The sequence below is a fragment of the Lygodium microphyllum genome, chromosome 18, assembly GCF_053477565.2.
Source record: "Lygodium microphyllum isolate KBCC chromosome 18, Lygodium_microphyllum_v1.1.10, whole genome shotgun sequence".
Lineage (NCBI taxonomy): Eukaryota > Viridiplantae > Streptophyta > Polypodiopsida > Schizaeales > Lygodiaceae > Lygodium > Lygodium microphyllum.
Genome location: NC_141152.1, coordinates 115,107,944 through 115,129,369, shown reverse-complemented (window position 1 = coordinate 115,129,369; position 21,426 = coordinate 115,107,944).

The following is a 21,426-nucleotide window of genomic DNA, read 5'->3' as shown; positions in this document are numbered from 1 at the left end:
GGCTTGGCCGTGGGGGTCTCCATCGGTGGCTCTGCAATTGTAGAACGTGCAAGATGGCCCTTGATGAAAGTAGTTACTATGTGCACATTGCCCATGGTCAGGTGAATGGGATCTAGGTTGTAGTCCACATTGCAGTTTATCTGCTTTTTGAAAGTGTGCCCTAGTAGTGATTTATCACTGGCCCCTTTAGTGTTTGGTAACACGTAAAAGACGACTGGGATATTTCCAGACTCGATGGAGACAACCACTTGGCATTTTCCTAAGAGAGGGTAAGTGTTGCCCCCAAATGGGCTAAGCTTCGCATTTGTGGACTGTAATTTAAGCTGACCAATGTGTGTCCAATGGTCATGTGTCAAGACATTACGGTCGGCCCCTCGTCAATCAGGGCATCAAAAGAATATGTCCGTTCTGCAGTGATTGTGATTCGGAGGTAGGCAGGTGCTAGTGCTTCTTCATCTTGATCTGTTAGTTCGGTGATTGTGGCCACACAGACGGTGATGGGGGCTTCATGCATTGGTGGCTTGTGCATCGGATGGTAAGGAGGATAGTACTTTTTCATGCGACTTCCATTGAAAAAGCCTATTCCTTCCCCTTCGAGCGTCTCCAACTCGACATTGCCCGTTCTGCTAATTGCACGCACCCGGAAAGGTCCCAATCCTCGAAATTTCATTTTCTGTTTGTGTCCTTTCACTGAGTAGAGTAGGACAAGGTCCCCTTGATCAAGGTTGCGTTATTTGACATGCTTGTCAAACCATAGCTTTCCTCGTGCCTTTTCATAGATCACAGCGTTGGTGGCTAAAAGTTGAGTCTCTATGAGACGCTCTAGCTCCTCTAAGCGGTTAGTCCAAGCCTCTCTTCCCTCCCAATGCTCTTGCGCTGCCATTCTTAAGCTAGGGACAAAGAACTCTAAAGGTAGAATGGTCTCCGTCCCATAGGTCAGCCTAAAGAGTGTTTGTTTGACAGCCGTCTTATAAGCCCACAAGGCTGCCATCAATTTATTATCCCAGTCTCTTCGTGATGTGAATACTACCTTAGTAAGAACATTGACTAGGATTTTATTTGTGGACTCTGCTTGGCCATTTGCCTGAGGATAGTAGGGAGAGGACCTTCTATGAATGATTAGGAAGGTTGAGAGCAGGTGGGATATTTCTTCATTAACGAAGTGTGCACCTTGATCACTTACTAGTTTGATTGGACAACCAAACCGTGAAAAGACCTGTTCCCACAGGAACTTCGCAGTGGTCCTAGCGTCATTCCTTCTAGTGGCTCGTGCCTCCGTCCGCTTCATCAAGTAATCCGTTGCCATAATGATGTAGCATGCCTGGGAGTATTGAGTTGTAGGACTGATAGGTCTGATGAAGTCAATGCCCCATTTTTTGAAGGGTTGTCGTGCTATTACGGGGGTTAACTCCATCTTATCTTTGCGCATGGGCACCTTAGTCCTTTGGCTCTCATTGCAGTGTTTGACAAACTTAACGGCGTCACAGAATAGGGTGGGCCACCAGAGTTGGGATTGTAATACCTTACGGGTGGTCGTGTCTCCACTAAAGTGCCCGCCAACTATCTCGCAATGCACCTCTCTCAATACATCGTGCATCTCGTGCTCACACACACATCTACGTAACAGCCCGTCTTGCCCCAACCTCTAGAGTTGGCCAGCGATTAGTTGGTATGGCTGGATTTTTAAGATAAGTCTCCTTAGCTTGGCTTTCTCAATAGGTCTCTCTGGCAGGCCATTTTCTAACACTTGGATAACATCCTCTGCCGAATAAGGCATCAAATCAGCTCTAAACAAGTCCCCTTCACTAGACAGGCCAAAGAGGTGCGCGTTTGGTAAGTCGTCAGGTATGCCTTAACTAGCAGCTTCCCTTGTGGGTATGCGGGACATGTGATCCGCCATGTAGTGCTGCTTTCCTTTATGCAAAATCACTGAGAAATCAAACTCCAGCAGGAGAAGTAACCATCTTGCTATGCGATGTGTAGCGCATGGCTTGTTCACAAGATACAGTAAGGCTTGATGGTCCACGAAAAAGATGAAGGGTGTGGCCAACAGGTAATGCCTAAATTTCTTTATGGCAAATACCATGGCTAGCCCTTTCCTTTCTGTAGTGGAATAGTTCATTTCTATTTCGGTGAGCTGCATGTAGAAAAGCTCACAAGGTAATCAAGACTATGTTCACCAGGCTGGCATAGAACTGCTCTGATAGCGAACATCGAGGCATCTATGTGTACATGGAATGTTACACTCCAGTCTGGGGCTCACAAGATTGGTGTAGTGGTGAGAGCCTTCTTTAACTATTCATACGCACATTGGCATTCCTCAATCCACTCGAATACAATCACTAGCGTGTACAATGGTCTAGCAATCAACGCATAGTTCAGTACAAAGCATTGGTGTGGTATCCTGTGTGGCCTAAGAAACACTGGATGCCCTTGTAGTTGGTGGGTGGTGGGAGGTCCGCAATGGCCCTGACTATTGAGAAGTTAGTGGCAATGCCATTCCTTGACACTATATGCCCTAGGATGCATCCATGCTTCACCCAGAACTAGCACTTCAAGAGGTTCAGTGAGAGTTTGTATAACCGACATCTTTCGAAGACAGCTCTCAACCTCTCTAAGTGTCCGGTCCAACTAGAGTGTATGCACAAGTCATCTACGAACACCTCCAGCTCGCATCGCAACATATCCTTGAAGATCGTACACATTATTCGTTGAAAGGTTTCAGGTGCATTCATTAGCACAAAGGGCATAATGATGTAGGCGAATACACCCCACTCCGTGGCGAAGGCAGTCTTGTGCTTGTCGTCAGGGTGCACTTGCACTTGATTATAGCTAGAGAAACCATCCAAAAAGATGTAAGCTTCTTTGCCTGTCACTCTCTCCAGCATGTGCTCGGTATATGGCAATGGGTAGTTATCCCTCTTCCTAGCGGCATTCACCTTCTTATAATTCATGCACACCCGAATCTTGCCGTTCTTTTTCATAACGATCACTATGGGCAATACCCAATCTGTGTGCTCAATCTCATATATAAATCCCTCCTTCATGAGCTTATTGATCTCTTCCTTCACCGCATGGGCGTGTTTGGGATTCATAGGGTAAGATCGCTGCTTCCACGCCATCATGCTGAGTGGCACAGTGGGCTCCTTTGCTAGCATGCTTGGTGATTTAGCAGCTTCCTTATACAGCTCTTCCTCATCTTAGAATGGCAAGTCAACGGTTGCCAAGACATGCATCTAATCCCTCTCATCCTCAGGGTAGGGGATGTACTTGGTCAGTGTCCCATAGGGCTTGCGTGCCTGGGCATCACCTTTTAGCATGGTCAAGATAGCATCCAGGTCTGCTAGGGTAGTTTTCTATGTGTCCATCTCAACCCTTACTGCTTCCATCCTATTCTCCAAGAATATGAGGTTGTTTCCCCAGTCTTCAACCATGCGCATTTCTCATCCAGGGCCGGTCTAGCAGTATGTCGTAGTCCACACCCTTCATGACAATGAAGTTCACGGAAAACTGCACTCCTGCGACCTTCACTGCCCAATTTTTTAAGACCCCGAATGACCTTCATTCTGTTGGCCAATGTAACATTAAACCTAGCCGCTTCCACAGGTGGGTTTCCCCAGGCCTGTAGAACTGCGTGGCTCAAGACACTAACCTCGGCGCCGGTTTCCATAATTCCTTTCGGTGTTGCATCCCCCAAGGCTAAAACAGGTAGGACTGCATGTATCTCCGTGCCTTCCTAGAAAGCGTTGATGTGTAGCGACCTTGGAGCTGAGTGCAGCGTTAGGCTTGGAATTTGAGTGACTGCGTCATACTCGTGCAAGTCAGTGGCAGCATGCTCCCCCTTTCCCTCCACCCAGTGCCTCAATTCTTGCCACAATGGAGGGTGCTACCAAAGCAAGTCTCCCAAGCTCACCATCATTGGGGTGGTTACTAAGGTGGTGAGGAGGTTGTTGGGTAGTTGGCTTCCTCCTTGGTCACCATTATTTGGCCACATGTCCTAGTTAGCTTGTTGGCAAGCTTCTCCCTGGTCTTGCCTTTGTGGCATCTCTCGTGGTGTGGGCGTATATCCCGATTGAGGTCCCAATGGCGAAGCCGGTGTGCTTGCACTAGAAAGGTCCTTCATCGGATCCTCCAATATGGGTTCTACATCTTTAAGGTGTTTTTGGGCATCCTTGATCCACTCCTTAACCTTGGCTATAGCCTTGAGTTGCCATCTAGGATGAGGGTATTCCCCTACCTTGGCACTACCTAGTTCCATGGTCTTAGGGGCTGAGGTCTCTACCTCGACATTTGTGACCCCCTTTCCTGCCACTAAGGTTGTAGCTTCCTCAATCTTAAGGGTGATCCTTGTGTTTGTTCTCTTTCTCCTTCTCCTCTGGCTTTTCTTTCCTAGTGAGGCTGCATCCAGGTTACTTGATCCAAGCAGTGAGATGCATGTTCGTCTTGTTTGCGCTCACGTCATGACATGTAGTGGGATGGGTGTGTCCTCCCGGCCAAAGGTCTCCACCCCAAATAGCCCCAAGGGCATGGAGGGCATGTTAGTTGAACTGGCTAATGGTTTCCGCCTAGGACAGTCAGGAAACAGGTGTGTGATCCCACATTCGGTGCATCGAAGTTTAGCCTTGCCTCCTGTTCCCTTTCTGGGCAACATGATGAGATATGGCTTGGATGACTGTAAGTCCAACATGAGATTGGGTCCTCGATTAGTCCTCCAAAGCCTCTGCCTCTTCCTCTGCCCAGTACCATCACCAACACCGATCGATAATCCATCAAGACTGGATTGCCTTCCTCATCGTAGGAGATGTATGGGTTTATGTAGCTTTCTTCTTCATTAGGTTCCTCCACATAGTGAATAGGAGCGTCACTCGGTGGTTGGGTTACGTAGGGTCCTGGTGGTCTGGATATGCCTGTTGGGTTCATCTCTAGCCTAGGGATGGCTGGTCTTGCGTCATTTGGTGTTGAAAGTGCCAGCTACACTCCCCTGCCAAGGAAGTTAGATGGCTTGTTGCCTAGGTAAGGAAGGTTGTATTGCTGCGCATATGGAAACCTCCTAGGAAATCTGCAATGCAACACGTCATGACCGAACCTACCACAATTCGAACATGGCCTAGATCTAGGATCTTGACACTTGGCTAGGAGGTGGTTTCCACCACAGTGTATACATTGCACGTAAGTTCGTGTAGGCTTCCTTATTTGTTCTTGCAAACATGCAAGCTCCATCCTCACCTCAGCTAGGTCCTAGCCTTGGTCAACTCCCTTTCCCTTATCCCGTGCGCTAGAGCTCTCTCTCTCCTGACGTCGTTGACTGCTCTGAAGCCCTCTAGCTTGTACCGTCCCGACTGGTGTTCCTTATGCTTTGCTCCCTAAGCTGGTCGTCCACCCTTATTACTTCATCAAAAACCCTAGCCAACACATCTCTGTGTAGGGTGGAGTTACTTGCCAAGGCCTTGTAGAGTTCCTCGCTACCGATTCCATTTATAAACATTATAGACACAACCTTCTTGTTAGGTCGCTCATTGGCCGGGATCCTCTTGAAGAGGCTACGTACATGTGTGACGTAGTCTCTCACATCCTCCTTTTCCCTCTGACTGACATTCATCAACCAAACGATAAGGTTGTCAGAGTATCCTGCCTTAGAGAACCTCTTGATAAAGTGGTCTTTAAGATGGGCAAAGTTCACATGCTCGGCTGCATCTAGACTAGTGTACCAAACCCTTCCCTTATCACCTAAGCACATCCCAAAAGCTTGGGAGCGTTGTGCAGGGTATGTGAGGCCGTTTGCTTCACAAACTTGTTCGAACTACTCCACAAAGCTATATGGGTCGTTGCTAGGTTCATACTTGTCTAGTTTTTTTGCCACTACAAGGATCCTAGATTGCCCCTTTTCCCCTTGTGTGACCCCTTTTCCCCCTTGTGTGACCCCTAATCCCGAGAGTAAGGCTGTGGCTAAGGCTATTGCGCCCTGCTTAGTAGAGGTGTTGTCCATGAGCTGCCTGGCTACAAGTTCACTTAATGATAAGTCAGCCTCCACTGCCCACTCTCTCTCCGCATTTGGTCATGCTTTTGCTGCTCCAGCGAGGGCTAGCACGCGCCAAGCCTCGTACATATCCACGTCTTGTTGGAGTTTCCTAGCCTTTTGCTCGTGGTTATAGGTGATCATGCTCTCTAGCACCCTTTTGATCGCCTTTCTTTCCTCTTCTAGGGTTGCTACCACCTACTCTACTAGCCTACTCTGAACTATTGTCCTGGCCAGCAAGTCATGCTCGTTAACTAACTCATGCACCATGACTGGGAATTCTCGCAAGTCCAATTGGTCCTCTCCTTGTCTGCCTTGAGATCTTGACATTGCTCCCACTTCCAGCTCCACAAGGTTGTCGATCAACTTGAGTAACTCTAGCAGTGTCCGATTCTCTATGTTGTTGCCTTCTGAATCTTCGTGTCCTCTTAGGGCCCTACTGATGGGGTTCTCTAGTAGCCAACTATGCTTTGGGATCCTCTCCTAGTAGTGGGTTCCTTGATGTTATTATGTTTCCTGTTGAGCTCCTCGTTATTGGAAACTGTCACTAATCTTATCCACAACTTGTACTTCGTGCTTTCTAGTGCTCAGTGTGGAAGTAGGCTTTTCCTTTCCTTGTAGTGCACCCTAGGTGATGAAATCAAAAGGTGAGGTGAGGATGCACTAAATGCATGATGCAGACTCCACCCTACTGCTTACATTTGTAGCCTGATGTGGCTCTAGGCACACATCCTGGCCAATCTAAAGTCTTACAGAAAGACCCTGTTGCATTCCCTATTCTGCTTCAGGATTGGTTAGTAGTTGGTTGGCTGGTCACTAAACATAACATCCAATCCCAAATTAGGTCTGCCCAGTGTCTAGCCATTCGGGGTGAATCTTCGGTCACCTTGTCTGGTCTCCATCTTCCAAGATTAAATTGGGTTCCCTAGGGGATCAGAGACATGACCAAGGTACCCAAGTCTGTGGCCCAAGTAAACAACCTTCTATTCAAACTCTGGTAAATTGGTCCGATTCTGGAAATCGAACAGATTGGTCTGATTCTGGGAATTGAACAGGCAGGTCCAGTCTTACTCAGGTCCGACTTCCCTTAGTCGGACGGGGGTGGTCCGACCACTGCAATGGGTCGAGTGGCTCACGTCTAGAACTAGGACACGTGGCCTAACTTTGATGGGCTGGTCCGATTATAAGAACCGGATCACACCAATGGTCCGATTTTCAACTGGTCCGAATATAAGAGTCGGATCGAACCAACGATTCGATTCTCTTTCGGATGGTTTGATTTTGGGAGTCAAACTGTCTGACTCTCAAAATCGGTCCTATTCTGGGAATCGGACATAGTGGTCCGACGGCGCGGACGATGGCTTGCAAGTTGCGCACGGCGCCTTTAGGTCAATGCCTACTCTATCAAATCATGCTGTGCTTTCCAAATAGATGCGAGCAACAGAGGGAAACATCTGGCATATCTTGAAGCGATGGGGCGCTTGATCGATCAGCACTTCACAATCTCCCGCAGCTCTCTCTCTCTCTCTCTCGCTCTCTCCCTGGCTCTCGGGCTCACAGTCTTCTCAAAAGTCAGGGTGTCGAATGTGGCCTCCCCTAGTCTCCTGGGCCCCTTATTACCTCACCTCAATCTACCATAGACTCAGCGATTAATCTCATACACTCCTCCAGCCAGATGTCTGAATCTACGCCCCAACTTCCATGTCTCCAGCATCAGTAGAACCCTTATGTTCCCTTCTTTTTCCTATCCTACCCTTAACATATTGCAACAGAAATCAGAAACAAAAATAAAGACAAATGGTCCTACTCTAACATTCAGCAGCAAATCAAAATACTTACTTGCTCCAGGGATTAAAACCTCCTAATCCTCCTAACTATCTTTGAGCACCAGTTCAGGCTGCAAACCCTACTGCCATGCTTGATTTGATGTGTGTGGCGCTCAAGGCTCAATTCCTTCGGTCCCGAAAATGGAACCAAAATGTAGGGGAGCTACGGAGCTCTACCCCAAGACCTATGGACCACTTATTGATCAAGCGTTTCAAGCTGAGCGGCCATGGCTACCTCTCACATAGTTGACGTGCAATACCTACCTTGCGGGTGTAGTGAGCTTACCTTGATGCTCGATCGAGTCCCCTCCTCTCTCTCACACTCTGGTAGCTCCATGATCCTTGTGGCAAGTTCAAGAAACGTCAAGCCCCCTCCGTCAAGCTCCATCCCCCATAGCCGCGCGAGACAAGAGGAGAGAAGAAGGGAAGGAATGATGAAGAGAGAAGATGGGGAGCTTCTTCTCCATGATCCCTCACTCTCACACACTCACTCTCTCACTCCCTCGCACTCCCTCAATCCCTCACTCAAGCACACGCATGAAGGTAAGAAGCAAGAGAAGAGGAAGAAGAAGCTTTAGCCACACCCAAGAATGAGCTTCTCATTCACTTTTGAACTTTATATACATGCCCTACCTTTTGGGCGGTCATCCACACTTTTTTACATGGCCAGCCATTAGCCTAGGCCCTCTTTTCCTATTTCCCACCATTCCAACTCATCCCGTTCCCACTAATGCATAAAATTTACACAGGAGTGAGCCGACGCTCTTTTTACAAAGATTCGAGAGCACCTTCATATTTAACGGTGTGCTTTTACTCTTTTCTTTTCTCGAGGCGACATCGTCGTTTAAATCATTCAAATTTCTAGTCTTCCATTTTTTTCGCACTTCTGCTCCATTTTGCGTTCCTCTGTGCTACAGTAAACATGGCCCATACCTAAAAATGTGCACGAATTATGTTCTTTCTCAGGTCTTGCTAGCTTTTACAGAAAATTTGTGCGAAATTTTTCATTGCTTGCATTACCTTTGACAAAATTATTAAAGAAAGGCATTGTGTATCACTGGTCTGACAATCAACAAAAGTCCTTTGATTTACTGAAACATGCTTTAACTCATGCTCCTGTATTGCAATTACCTGACTTCAATAGACCATTTTTCTTAGTAGTGACTGATGCTGGTGGATCTAGAATAGGAGCAGTCCTTATTCAAGATTCTCATCCCATAGCCTACTCTAGCTGCAAACTTAAACCCTCTGAACTTAAGTATTCTACTTATGATAAGAAATTGCAAACTGTAGTACAAGCTTTCCATCAATGGAAACACTATTTAATGGGATCTGAATTCATGATCAAAATTGACCAACAAAGCATTAAACATCTCCTTAGTCAACCACAAATATCTGACTGTCACATTAAATGGGCTACTTTTATTCAAATTTTTCATCCACTCATACAATATCAACCTGGAAAAAAAATGTTGTTACTGATGCTTTAAGTAGAAGACCGACTATTCATAATATCTATGTGATATCTTTTGACTCTCTTCTCCTTATGACCAAGACCCTAGCTTTCAAGCTGATTGGAATAAATTAGATGCAAATAACTGGATTCCCATTGATTCATTGTCTTAAACTGATGGATTTATGTTTTATGAAAAAAGATTATGTGTAACTGTTCCATTTCGATAAATTGTTTTGCATGAAATTCATTGTTCCCCATACCAAGGCCATAGAGGAATTATTTATACTTTGCGTACAGTGATTGAAGATTTTTATTGGCCACACATGGAATCTGATATATCTAACTTTGTATCTGAATGCTTAATTTTCCAAAGAGTTAAAAGACACCATGGTAAATAATATGGTTTATTAATGCCTTTACCAATTCCAGAACGACCATGGGAACAGATCTCATTGGATTTTATCACCAGTTTGCCTAACACTAAAGCTAATCATGACATGATTTGGACTATTGTCAATAGGTTTAGCAAACAAGCATATTTCATTCCATGCAAGAAAATGTTAACTACATCTCAAGCTGCTCAATTGTTCTTAAAAACTATTTTCACTAATCATGGTTTGCCAAAAGTTATTATTTCTGACCATGATTCTAGGTTCTGCAATAATTTTTGGATTACTTTGTTTGCTAATTTAGAAACAAAGATTGATTTTTCATCTGCATTTCATCCTAAAATAAATGGGCAAACATAAGCTACTAACAATACTATTTTAGATCTTTTGCGTGCATACAAAATTTCAAAACTACAAACATGGGCACCATTTGAAATTATTTATGGATATAGATTACATATACCCATTACATCATTATCAAACAAAGTTCAAGTTGCTGATGATATTGCTAACATGCATGCTACTATTTTTTATGAAGTTAAAGATATGATTGCAAAAGCCCAGCACAATCATATACAAAACAAGCCAACAAGAAAAGAAAAGCTATGAGTTTCAAAGTTGATGATTGTGTTTGGTTACATATTGAAAAGCCAAGATTACAAAGTATTGACAAATACCCTGTTGTAAAGTTAGCTCCTAGATTTTATGGACCTTTCAAGATCATTCACAAAATCAATGACAATGCATTTAAACTAGAATTACCACAACACTGAAAAATCCACAACACTTTTCATATCAGTTTATTAAAATCTTTTAAAGGCCAATTACCTGTACATCCGGTCTATGAAAACCCTCCTTTTCTAGAAGAAAAAACTGAAATCCTTGAGCCTGAAACTATTCTAGATATTGACTATATGACCACTAGAACTGACCGTAGATATTCTAGATATTTGGTTAAGTTTAAAAATCATCCTATTGAAGAGGCCCAATGGATGCACGCTCGAGACCTAAGTGCTTACCCCTCACTTTTGGCTCCACATTGAGCTAATAGCAATTGAGGACAATTGCTATCCCGCCCCGGGGGTATGATGCCAGGAGGCATATTCCAATATGGTGGATTCCGAGAGTCTTTGCGGTGGATTTTGTAAAATTATATTAATTGCCGAGGCTCATACACAAGGTGGGTTCCTTGTGCAAAAAGTTGATTGGGACGCCTATCCTTTTCGGGTGCCTTGTTAATTTAATGTGCAAGTGGGTGATTCTATAACGGGTGATTCCGCAAAATACATATTTAAATTAATAGATGTTTATGAGTTTAGAGTGCGCACTCGTAATAAATTAAGGTTAGGATTGAGTTCTAACCAATTTATTTATTTTATAACTGAAGACTGCTAGGTATTCATTTTTTCGATTTAATTTTATTATTTTCTAACATTTGTGAATACTTTAGTTTATGTGTAGAGCAGGTATCGGTGGCGTTGGGAAGCACTGGGCGATAGCGTGTATTCAAGTTATTTAGAAGAAATTATCATTTTTTATGGGTGCGCATCTTAGGCGTGGCGTCAATATTTATTTTGACGCTCTTATTTATTGAAGTGCATGACATTTATTTATTATTTTGTATGCGTATGGGCACACGATTTAAATATTTGTTATTAGACATTGTATTTGGGCACAGCTTGACTCTTTGGGCGCCCAATAGCTTTAATTCTTTAGTGGAACAAAAGCAAATACAAAAGCTAAAGCGTGCTAGTTGTAAATTGGGCTATTTTTTGAGCTTTAATTCTTTAGTGGAACAAAAGCAAATACAAAAGCTAAAGCGTGCTAATTGTAAATTGGGCTATTTTTTGAGCTTGGAGATGAATAATATATCAAATACATGCTTGGTGGAGCGCTCACACAAGGCATGGGGGGAGATTGTATCCAACTAGTCTTTTGCTTCATGTCGTGCAAGTCTTCTCTTTTGTTTTTTGTGCAAAACTAGAGTTATTTTGTTGACCTTTTGGTGCTCACTACGTGTGCATACAACATCCGATCCGTGCACCACTTGGATCGATAAAGAAACCCTACGTAAACAACACTCCCAACTTCTCTCGAGATGATGACATCTCAATTCCTCTAAGGGGAAGAGGATATAATGTTCTTAGTAATACATTTTTATGTATTAATTTTACATAAAACATAGAAAAAAAATTTCTTTTGTAAAAAAAGGGGAGGGGAGAAAATGGCAGAATGATGACAGCAACATCATTGCAAATGTCAACATCATCCTCCTCATCATAAACGCCAGCATCGTGTGCAGACTAGGAGGGATAATAACCGTCCAAAAGAAAAAATCACACGTGAAAAAAATATCATGCTTTTGATCAACAACCCCCCCTCTAAAACTATAAATTGAGGGCTTGGAGATGACTAGGGAGGGGGACCAAGCAATCTTGACGAGGACAAGATGTCAATCCGAAAGGAGAAGACTCTATTCCACGAGATGAAGAGACATAATTCCATTCAACCCAAGGAAGGGGATACGCTGAAGGTCTCTTATCCTCTTCTAATCTTATCCGAGAAGAGAAGACAATTAAGAAATCTATCATATTCTATCAATCTGGTTACAAGTCATACCTCTACTCTCGTCCCTACTCCATCTACTAGAGAGAGAGAGAACACAACTATTCTCTCGCTCTTGCTCTATATTAGAGAAGAGCTAGACTTGTTCCTAACCTTACTAGTCAAGGTGAGAGAAGGAGAAGTATTGCTTTCCATGAGGCAAGAAGAACCATCCGCGAGGCCTACATCATCAAATCTTGCAAATAACAATCATCCGCGAGGCAAGAAGAACCATCCGCAAGGCCTACATCATCAAATCTTGCAAATAACAATCATCATCATCATCGAGAGTCTTACACCTTTTCTAGCCGGTATTACTACTATTACGGCCAGGTTCTTCTTCTTCTACGAATCATATATCCATCATGGCCCCGAAGAGAAGGAATTCAGAAGTAAAAATAGCAAGTAGCCTTGTTAACATGGAAGCAATGATTGGAGTTGCGAGCATAGGAGTCATTAACAGAGTCAAGAGTGTGGATACCAACCCTTTACCAATCACAACACCACAGGTGTTTCTAAAAATTTATATCCTAATTTAATAGAAATAAGATAAGTCTCTTAAGAAATACTACGATCTTAAAGTATTCACTTGGTAAATTATTAGAACATCTTATAGGCTAGAAACTATTAGGAAAACTACAAAAACCTAGAACTCTAGAGAAATTATTAAGAATTTTTCAAGATGAATTCATTAAGAAAAAAATCCTGGAGAAATTAGTCAAGGACATAGTTTTAATCTAGAAGCTTTGATAGAAGATTTTAAAGACCGAAAATATCTCTAAGTTGAAGAAACTAAGTTAATGCCAAGAAACTTGGGTTACAAGAATGTCATCATAAATCTTAAACTGAGAAGTGAGAGATCCCAAAATCTAGATACTAGAGTTTAATTCCAAGGGAAAGAGCTCACTGCATAAATTTCAAATGTCAATTGCTATGAGATTAATCATCACTTGAAGTTTGGATGATTGTTTGAAGCATTATTACTTGAAGACATCAATCTTGTTTGTGATTTTCTAGATCAGATCGTGATTGAATTAAGTAATGGAATAGATAAAAATTGAGGAGCCCTATATCTCCCCTAAGGATAGGTGTTAAATCCCTATACCAATTAGGGATGTTTTTAGCACCACGGAAGCATGGACCGACTTTGATAGCAAGAAGTCTCCAAGCAGGGATCGTATTAAGTAGGAGGTGGTTAGGGTGCCAGGGGGGCTCTGGCTAGTAAATCCTTTACGTACCTAGAAACTACTTGGTCCCTTGTATGGCCCATGTTCTACTTGGAACACCTAAAAACTCTAACTATAGGTGGATTTGATCTTGATGACGTACAGATGTACCAGATGAGGATGCACTTGAAACTGTAATTTTTCTATTGTATGGGTAGGAGAACACACATTGGAATATAATCAATGAATTTGTTTTATTCTGATTGTAGGTAATGTGGTAGGTAATTAGATAACTAAGAACCTTTATAGAGGGAAGTGGGTGGATGGATTTTTATGAATCCAGTCCTATGGTAGGGTGGTCTCGGTTGGTCGAGAGGTTTCCCGAAAACAAACGCTAGGACAAAACTCTAGAAAGGACCAATTCACCGACTTACATAGGGTTTATTCTTAGAAGTAAATTGTAAATTATCTTAGGGAAAAGTTACGGCAATTGTGCCAGAGCATTGCTAGAGATTTTATAAATCTTAGTCTGCTAACTGGAAAAAAGCATTGTACTCCATGAACCAAGGATAATGGCAGTCGCTTCTTTTGAACAAGAAGCCTTTCAAAGGATACCTCTAGATGATGTGAGTTAGTTGGTGTTAGATGGCTATTAGGTCAATTACGAACCTTCATGTCGATTCTCCATGGATAACAATAGGACGCTTTCCTTGTGGGGTAGACCTAGGGTTAACTAATCGGACAAAATCTAATCATTCTGGTTAGAGTATGGATGGCGATGGCTGGAATTAAACTCTGGTGACTACTAAAATGTTACTCGTCATGTAATCAAGGCGAGTACCTTACATCCTCTATGAACCATCTTTCCCTATAAATCACCCTTTCCTAACTCCATTCATGAACTTCTCAATCACCTCATTGATTCCCTATCTATATGATACCAACTATTTTCTTTTCCACTATTCATACTCATGACTATTTTTGTCATTATCACATCCCGTTTCATTTTACACTCTGCTCTAAACACATCTCAAGAGCCATCAATCCTAATCTCATCTCCCAAAAACACCATATTGGGGAATATGGGAATTTCCCATAAGTTTGGGACACGTGGTCAAATATTTGGATTTGTCATAACTTGAACACTATAACTCCAAATCAAGCGCTCTATAGCTCAATAGATTCCGTTTTTCAAGCACTTTCCAATGATAGGTCACATCATATGGTTTTAAGAAACTTATGGGCATGTTATTTGGGTGCCACTTTTTAGTATTCAAAAAATAGAAGTTGGGAGATTCCCAAACGCACTAGTATTGTGTTCAAACCTAGAATCATTGTATTATTCTATTTCTTATCAACATTTTATTATCATTCTAGTAAGATTTCTTTAGAAATTATTATCCTCTCTGAGTCAAAATACTCCCCTTGTTTTGCAAACTCTACATATTTCTTTTCCTTATTCTTTTTACCTTGTTAAGCTCTTCTTCAATATAGACATATGAATTCAAATGATATTACAAGGAACAAATAAGGAATAAAGCAAGGAACATGTTAGAAGAGATCATGTATTTGTGATGGGTCCCAAGTGCAGAAGTGCTAGAGCTAGGTAAGAGATCACATGAACGAACAATGCTCCACCTCTAGGACTGAAACCCAAGTGCCTATCTTTGTATTAGGTCCATGCTATCATAACAACACTCATTAAAGTATAATTGGTAATGAGAAGATTAAGATAGCATACAAAAATTATACCACTTTCAAGATTTCTTGTGGATACCTCAAACTTAACTACACTGAGGATAGAGTAGTTGGCTAGGGGGGAATTTTGTAAGGAGCATCCCCTCCCATGATGGAACTAAGATCTTACATAGTGTGCTATTTAAATCGGTTAGATTATCTCTATTTGCAACGTTGGAGCAATTTTATAGTAGTTGTTAAGGTGGATGCTACCCATTCGATGCTTAAATTGGTAATTTTCAAATGTTTTTATTATTTCAACTTGCAACATGGAAATAATTGTATAGTAGATATAAGGAACCATTTCTTAAGACTGTAGTTAAAAGAATAATAGAATTAATGCCTCCTCTTTTCCCTAAATAGAGTATAGTATAATAGATAGTGCATTACATGCAATCAATTCAAACCTAGAAAGAGAACTAGGGTTAAGAAGGTTAAAATAACCATCACTTTATTTTGGTAATTCATACTCAATGAGATCCCATCCTTTGAACGGATCAATTATTCAAGTATTTATTTATTAATTAGGAATTATCATCTCTTTAACTAGTAAGGTGTTATCCTTACTATGATACTTAAGATGGAACAACTTAAGAGGATCTCAAAGTCTATACAGTTAGATGATCTTCTTTCAAGACTCGAGGGATGCACCTTATAGAACATGTAAGTACCACGTGAGTTTAAAAAAATGGTATTTAATTTAGTAAAATATCCCGAGGGTGAGTTATTGGGTCTAATATATCCCTGATCTAAGAGATGTTTAAGTTTTTATTTTAGTTATATGGCTTTTGAAATGGACACTTGATATGGTTTTTTTGTGACTAGTGCAACTCCTGGTACTAGCTTGATTTTGTGGTCGACTTCTCTCTGTGGTGAAATTTTAGTTAATTCTTTAGGAAATATGTTAACATATTCTCTAAGCCACAACGATTCATCTTTGGCTTCTTTATCTTGTTTAGTCTTATTTAATTTGATTAGGTATATAGGTGAGCCTTTTCTTGAACCTTTAATGATTCAAGAAGCTTTTGCTAATTGAATCTTTGGTTTCCTTGCTTCTCCTAGTGTGGTCACTTCAATTCAAGAATGTGACTTGGCCCTTTTCACAATGAATATTAGCGTCACTGGGAACTAACTAGTCCATTCCTAACAGGTACTCATAGGTTCCCAGATTCATCACTCTGAATTGCATGTTGGTCTAATTGGCACCAAGATTAATCTCCACCTTACTTGTCTATTGTGTTGAGGAAACTTATTTTCCATTAGCTAACTCAACTATCAGTCTAGGTGCATGCATTGTGTCTATGCTTAGTCTTTTAGCACACCTTGGTGATATGAATGAATGTGTGCTTCCACAATCAATCAAAATTTTAAAGGATTTACCGTTATAAGTTGATGATGTTTGAATCACTGAGAACTGTCGATTTCGTCCCTTCTTGTTGAAAGAGGTGTGAATTCTTGATCTCTCCATGTTGATTTCCAAAGTGGGACCTTCATCATCTTCTACTTCCTTGAGGGTTATGTCGGCAACTCTTCCGCTAGCTGTGGCTATCCGACATTGGTCATTATGAAACTTGCTTTGGCATTCGTTCTATTTGAGTTTTGGGCATCGCCTTTTGGATCCGCTCAGGTTCACTACAATAATAGCACTTGAAAGTATCCTTAAACTAGTAGAAGGAATAAAGTTTCCCACCATAGATGTTTTAGCCTTCTTCCTATTAAGAGATTGGAATTGACCTTAGTCTCTTTTTGCATAGTCCCTAGACATATTTCTTTTTTGGAGCTTATTATTCCAAGACTTATTGTTTCTTGGTTTGGACTGGATTTCTTGTACAATTGGTCTTGCTCTCGTGAATGTGTCTTGGAGGTCAGATGGATGCATTGCTTTAAGCCGTGTGTTCAGGGGATCATCCAATCCGTGGAAAAACTTGGATACTTGCTACGCAATATCCATAGACGGTGTATACTTGAGAAATGTTACAAACTTTGAGCAATAGGCTTCCACTGTCATTCCAAGTTGCTTTAGACCAAATAATTCATTTATCTTTTGTGTGTGGTATGCTGGCGGGAGATACCAACCTTTCACTGCATCCTTTAATACGTCCCAACTAACAAATGCTTTGGAGATTCCTTGCTCTCTTCACCATTGTTTCCACCAAATTTAGGCTTCTCCTGTTGGCTTTCACTTCCCAATCATTGCTTGATTAGTTGGGGTAATTCCAGTAGCAATGAGATAATCTTCCATGGACTTGACCCATATTTTTGCTTAAGCCTCGACATTTTTTCCTTGGCCATCAAACTCAAGTGGTTTGATTTGCTTAAGCGGGAACTTCTTTTCTTGGATCTCAGCAACATTAAGGGTAGGAACAATCTCCTGTGGTATCATAAGATTTTCTCTAGTCAGCTCCACAAATGTTATCTTACGATTTGCTCGTATCTTTTCAAAAAGAGAAATTATTTCAGAAGGAAGAAATACTTTATATTAAATTTTCAAGGAAGGTTACATCATGATAGAGCTTAAGGAATTCTAACCATGAATTTTTAGATATATCTATTGACTAGTAATTTTTAATTGCTAGAATGGTAACTAATTTCACATTCAATGGATAGACAAAATAATTTCTTTTTCTGTCAGGAAAAAAAATACATGGTTTATTTGGAATGACTGGTTATTTGGGAGAGATGATTTCCCTAACACAATCTAAGCATGGCATTTGCATACATCCATTGGGTAATAATCGGGCTTTGAAGAATGGATATCTAAAAATTGGTACTTTAAAGGAAGATCAGGAAGTCCATCTTTGATGTAGTTGCGGTGTTTAGAGCGACCATCAACCATAACTCTATCTGCTAGGATGACCTTTTTCACTTCCTTGTACAAATATCAATTTGGTTTAACCTCCTGGCCTGTAGTGAATAAAGTTGAATTCACTCTAGCTTCATGGAATAAATAAACCTTCACGACTTTAATGTTTTGCATCCATCTTATCCTCTTCAAATCAGTGTAAAGGAAGGCAAGACGATTTGCATCGATATAACAATATCCACCACTTATCATCCAGCATCTTTCTGATTATAGTGGAGAAGAATCATAGATGTGATTCGAAATCCGCATTACTTGCATTCTCCATCCATAATCCACAGAATGCATTGCCGATGTAAACATTGCTTGGAAGACTAGAAACCACTCCCAATCTTCGTCTCTCTAGGTAGGATAAAAAAACATATTAGCAAGGGAAGGAAAAAACAACTCATATCTCAGGCTACAAATACCAAGTTTTTGATTTCTTCTAGCTCTGATACTAGTTGTAGCGCACCCGCCTTGATTACGTGACAAGTAATGTTTTAATAGTCGCTCAAAGTTTACATTCCATCTATCGCCATTCGTACTCTAACAAGAATGATCGGATTTTGTCCGGCTAGTTAATCCTAGGTCTACCTCATAGGGGAAGTTCCATGTTGTTACCCATGCACTACAAGGAATTGGGCAATTAGTGACGCCGATTAGCGACGGCGGATATCGGCATCGCTATTGGCGTCGCTAATAGCGACACCGCAGGGAAAAAAGCGCGGCTGAAACCCGAGCGCCGTTTTCATTTCTTTTGCTTCGACTTTTGAGAGCGAGAGCGAGGGAGAGAGTGAAGGCTTTGTGAGAGAAGAAGAGGAAGAAGACTTGATGCCGCCGCCGCCGCCACCACGGCCGTTGTTTGCAAAGGAGAGGAGGAGCCCTCATTGCAAAGAGAAGCCGCCCCACGCTCGCCATATCTCATTGGTGAGTCTCCCTCTCTCTTTCTTTTGCTTGTTGAAGGTTTAAATCGTTCTCTTTTGCTTGTTTAGGAGAGGAAATGAAAGAGAAGGAGAGGGAGAGGGAGAGAGAGGGAGAGGGAGAGAAAGAGAAAGAGAAAGAGAGGGAGAGTGCATTCTCTCTCTCTCTCCCTTTTGCTTGTTTAATGTTTAAATTACTTTCTTTTTTGCTTGTTTAGGAGAGGAAATGAGAGAGTAAGAGAGAAAGAGAGGGAGAGGGAGAGGGAGAGAAAGAGAAAGAGAAATAGAGGGAGAGGGAGAGGGAGCAGGAGGGGGAGGAAATGAGAGGGAGAGAAAGAGAAAGAGAGGGAGAAGGAGGGAGAGTGCATTCTCTCTATCCCTCTCCCTTTTTCTTGTTTAATGTTTAAATCACTTTTTTTTTTGCTTGTTTAGGAGAGGAAATGAGAGAGAAAGAGAGCGAGAGGGAGAGGGAGGGGAAGGAAATGAGAGAGGGATAGAAAGAGAAAGAGAGGGAGAGTGCATTGTATCTCTCCCTCTCCCTTTTGCTTGGAGGATGTTTAAATCACTTTATTTTTTGCTTGTTTAGGAAATGAGAGAGAAAGAGAGATAGAGAGGGAGAGGGAGAAAAAGAGAAAGAGAGGGAGAGGGAGAGGGAGGGGAAGGAAATGAGAGAGGGAGAGAAAGAGAACGAGAGGGAGAGGGAGAGGGTGAGAGAGAGTGTGTGCATTCTCTATCTCACGACGGGTTTGGTTGTTTGTTGTTTGAATCACTTTCTTTTTTGCTTGTTTAGGAGAGAGGGAGAGGGAGGGGAAGGAAATGAGAGAGTAAGAGAGAAAGGGAGGGAGAGGGAGAGAAAGAGAAAGAGAAAGAGAAAGAGAAAGAGAAAGAGAGGGAGACGAAGAGGGAGAGGGAGGGGGAGGGGGAGGGGGAGGAAATGAGAGAGGGAGAGAAAGAGAAAGAGAGGGAGAAGGAGGGAGAGTGCATTCTCTCTCTCCCTCTCCCTTTTGCTTGTTTAATGTTTAAATCACTTTATTTTTTGCTTGTTTAGGAGAGGAAATGAGAGAGAAAGAGAGCGAGAGGGAGAGGGAGGGGAAGAAAATGAGAGAGGGATAGAAAGAGAAAGAGGGAGAGAGTGCATTGTATCTCTCCCTCTCCCTTTTGCTTGGAGGATGTTTAAATCACTTTATTTTTTGCTTGTTTAGGAAATGAGAGAGAAAGAGAGATAGAGAGGGAGAGGGAGAAAAAGAGAAAGAGAGGGAGAGGGAGAGGGAGGGGAAGGAAATGAGAGAGGGAGAGAAAGAGAACGAGAGGGAGAGGGTGAGGGTGAGAGAAAGAGAGGGAGAGGGAGAGAGAGGGAGAGAAAGAGAGGGAGAGGGAGGGGAAGGAAATTTAAGATAATAGACTTATTGATAATGGTATGCAATGTGCTTTGCCATGGGCCACGTACATTGGTAACTCTTTAAGATGGCTTAAAAATGGTCAATTCCTTCATAATGTCCAAGTAGGGGATCTAATTGTGATATGCATAATTCATTGTTTGTGTATTAACTTTATAGGCATGCCAAATTAGAAATCATGCCAACTAGTCAACGGAAGGACTAAAAGAAAATGATACCCTAGCTAATGGTCATTAAGGTACTTCATCAAAATGAACCCAAAAGTATTGTTATAGAAGAAGAAACCCTTAAATTGAGTATAGGATAATTTCTCTCAGGTCTTATGACTATGAGTAGAATTGATTGAAATAAATTTTATTACTATAGTTTTTAAATTTCATAGATGGCGCGCATTAATTTTAAAATGGATTACTTATACTCAAAGCCGAGATATAACAAATAATTATCTACCAGGACAAACAAATCCTTGAGCATGATAAAAGGCCGATATATAACATCGAAAAATCTCTCAACTACTATTTATACAATGCAAGATTTATGGTCAACTTGCAACTTGACGTACATCTCCATAAAGCTATCCATTTAAGCCTCGTTTGCTGTAATGTAGATAAGATGGAAAACGAAGAAGGTCTTATTGTTCAAGACCGCGAGACGTATCTTAATCAGCGTGTCCCATGTCCTTGCTCTCAATGCAAGTTGGCAATTAGACGAAAACGCCGATTGTCTATAGAACACGTACGACAATTTGGCGAGTTTCAATCTGAGATCATTGATCAGGCGATTGTGGATTTTCAGCAAATGGTAATTTGAAGTTAATATTAATCATGTATTGTACTCTCAAGCTAATTGAAAACCATACACAATAAGATTGGGTCTTGTTGGCAAATTTTCTATCCAGGGGGGTGATGTCTCAGACCCAAGGGGGAGTGCACCCCTTGCGGCCAATTAGAAGAGTTCGTGGATGTGCGATGGACGGATTGCAGGAGCCAATCGACCACTCGCAAGGCCCATCTATACCATCAATGCCAGAGGAGACAGACAACCTTCCCGACCTACCTATAATCTTGGAGCCT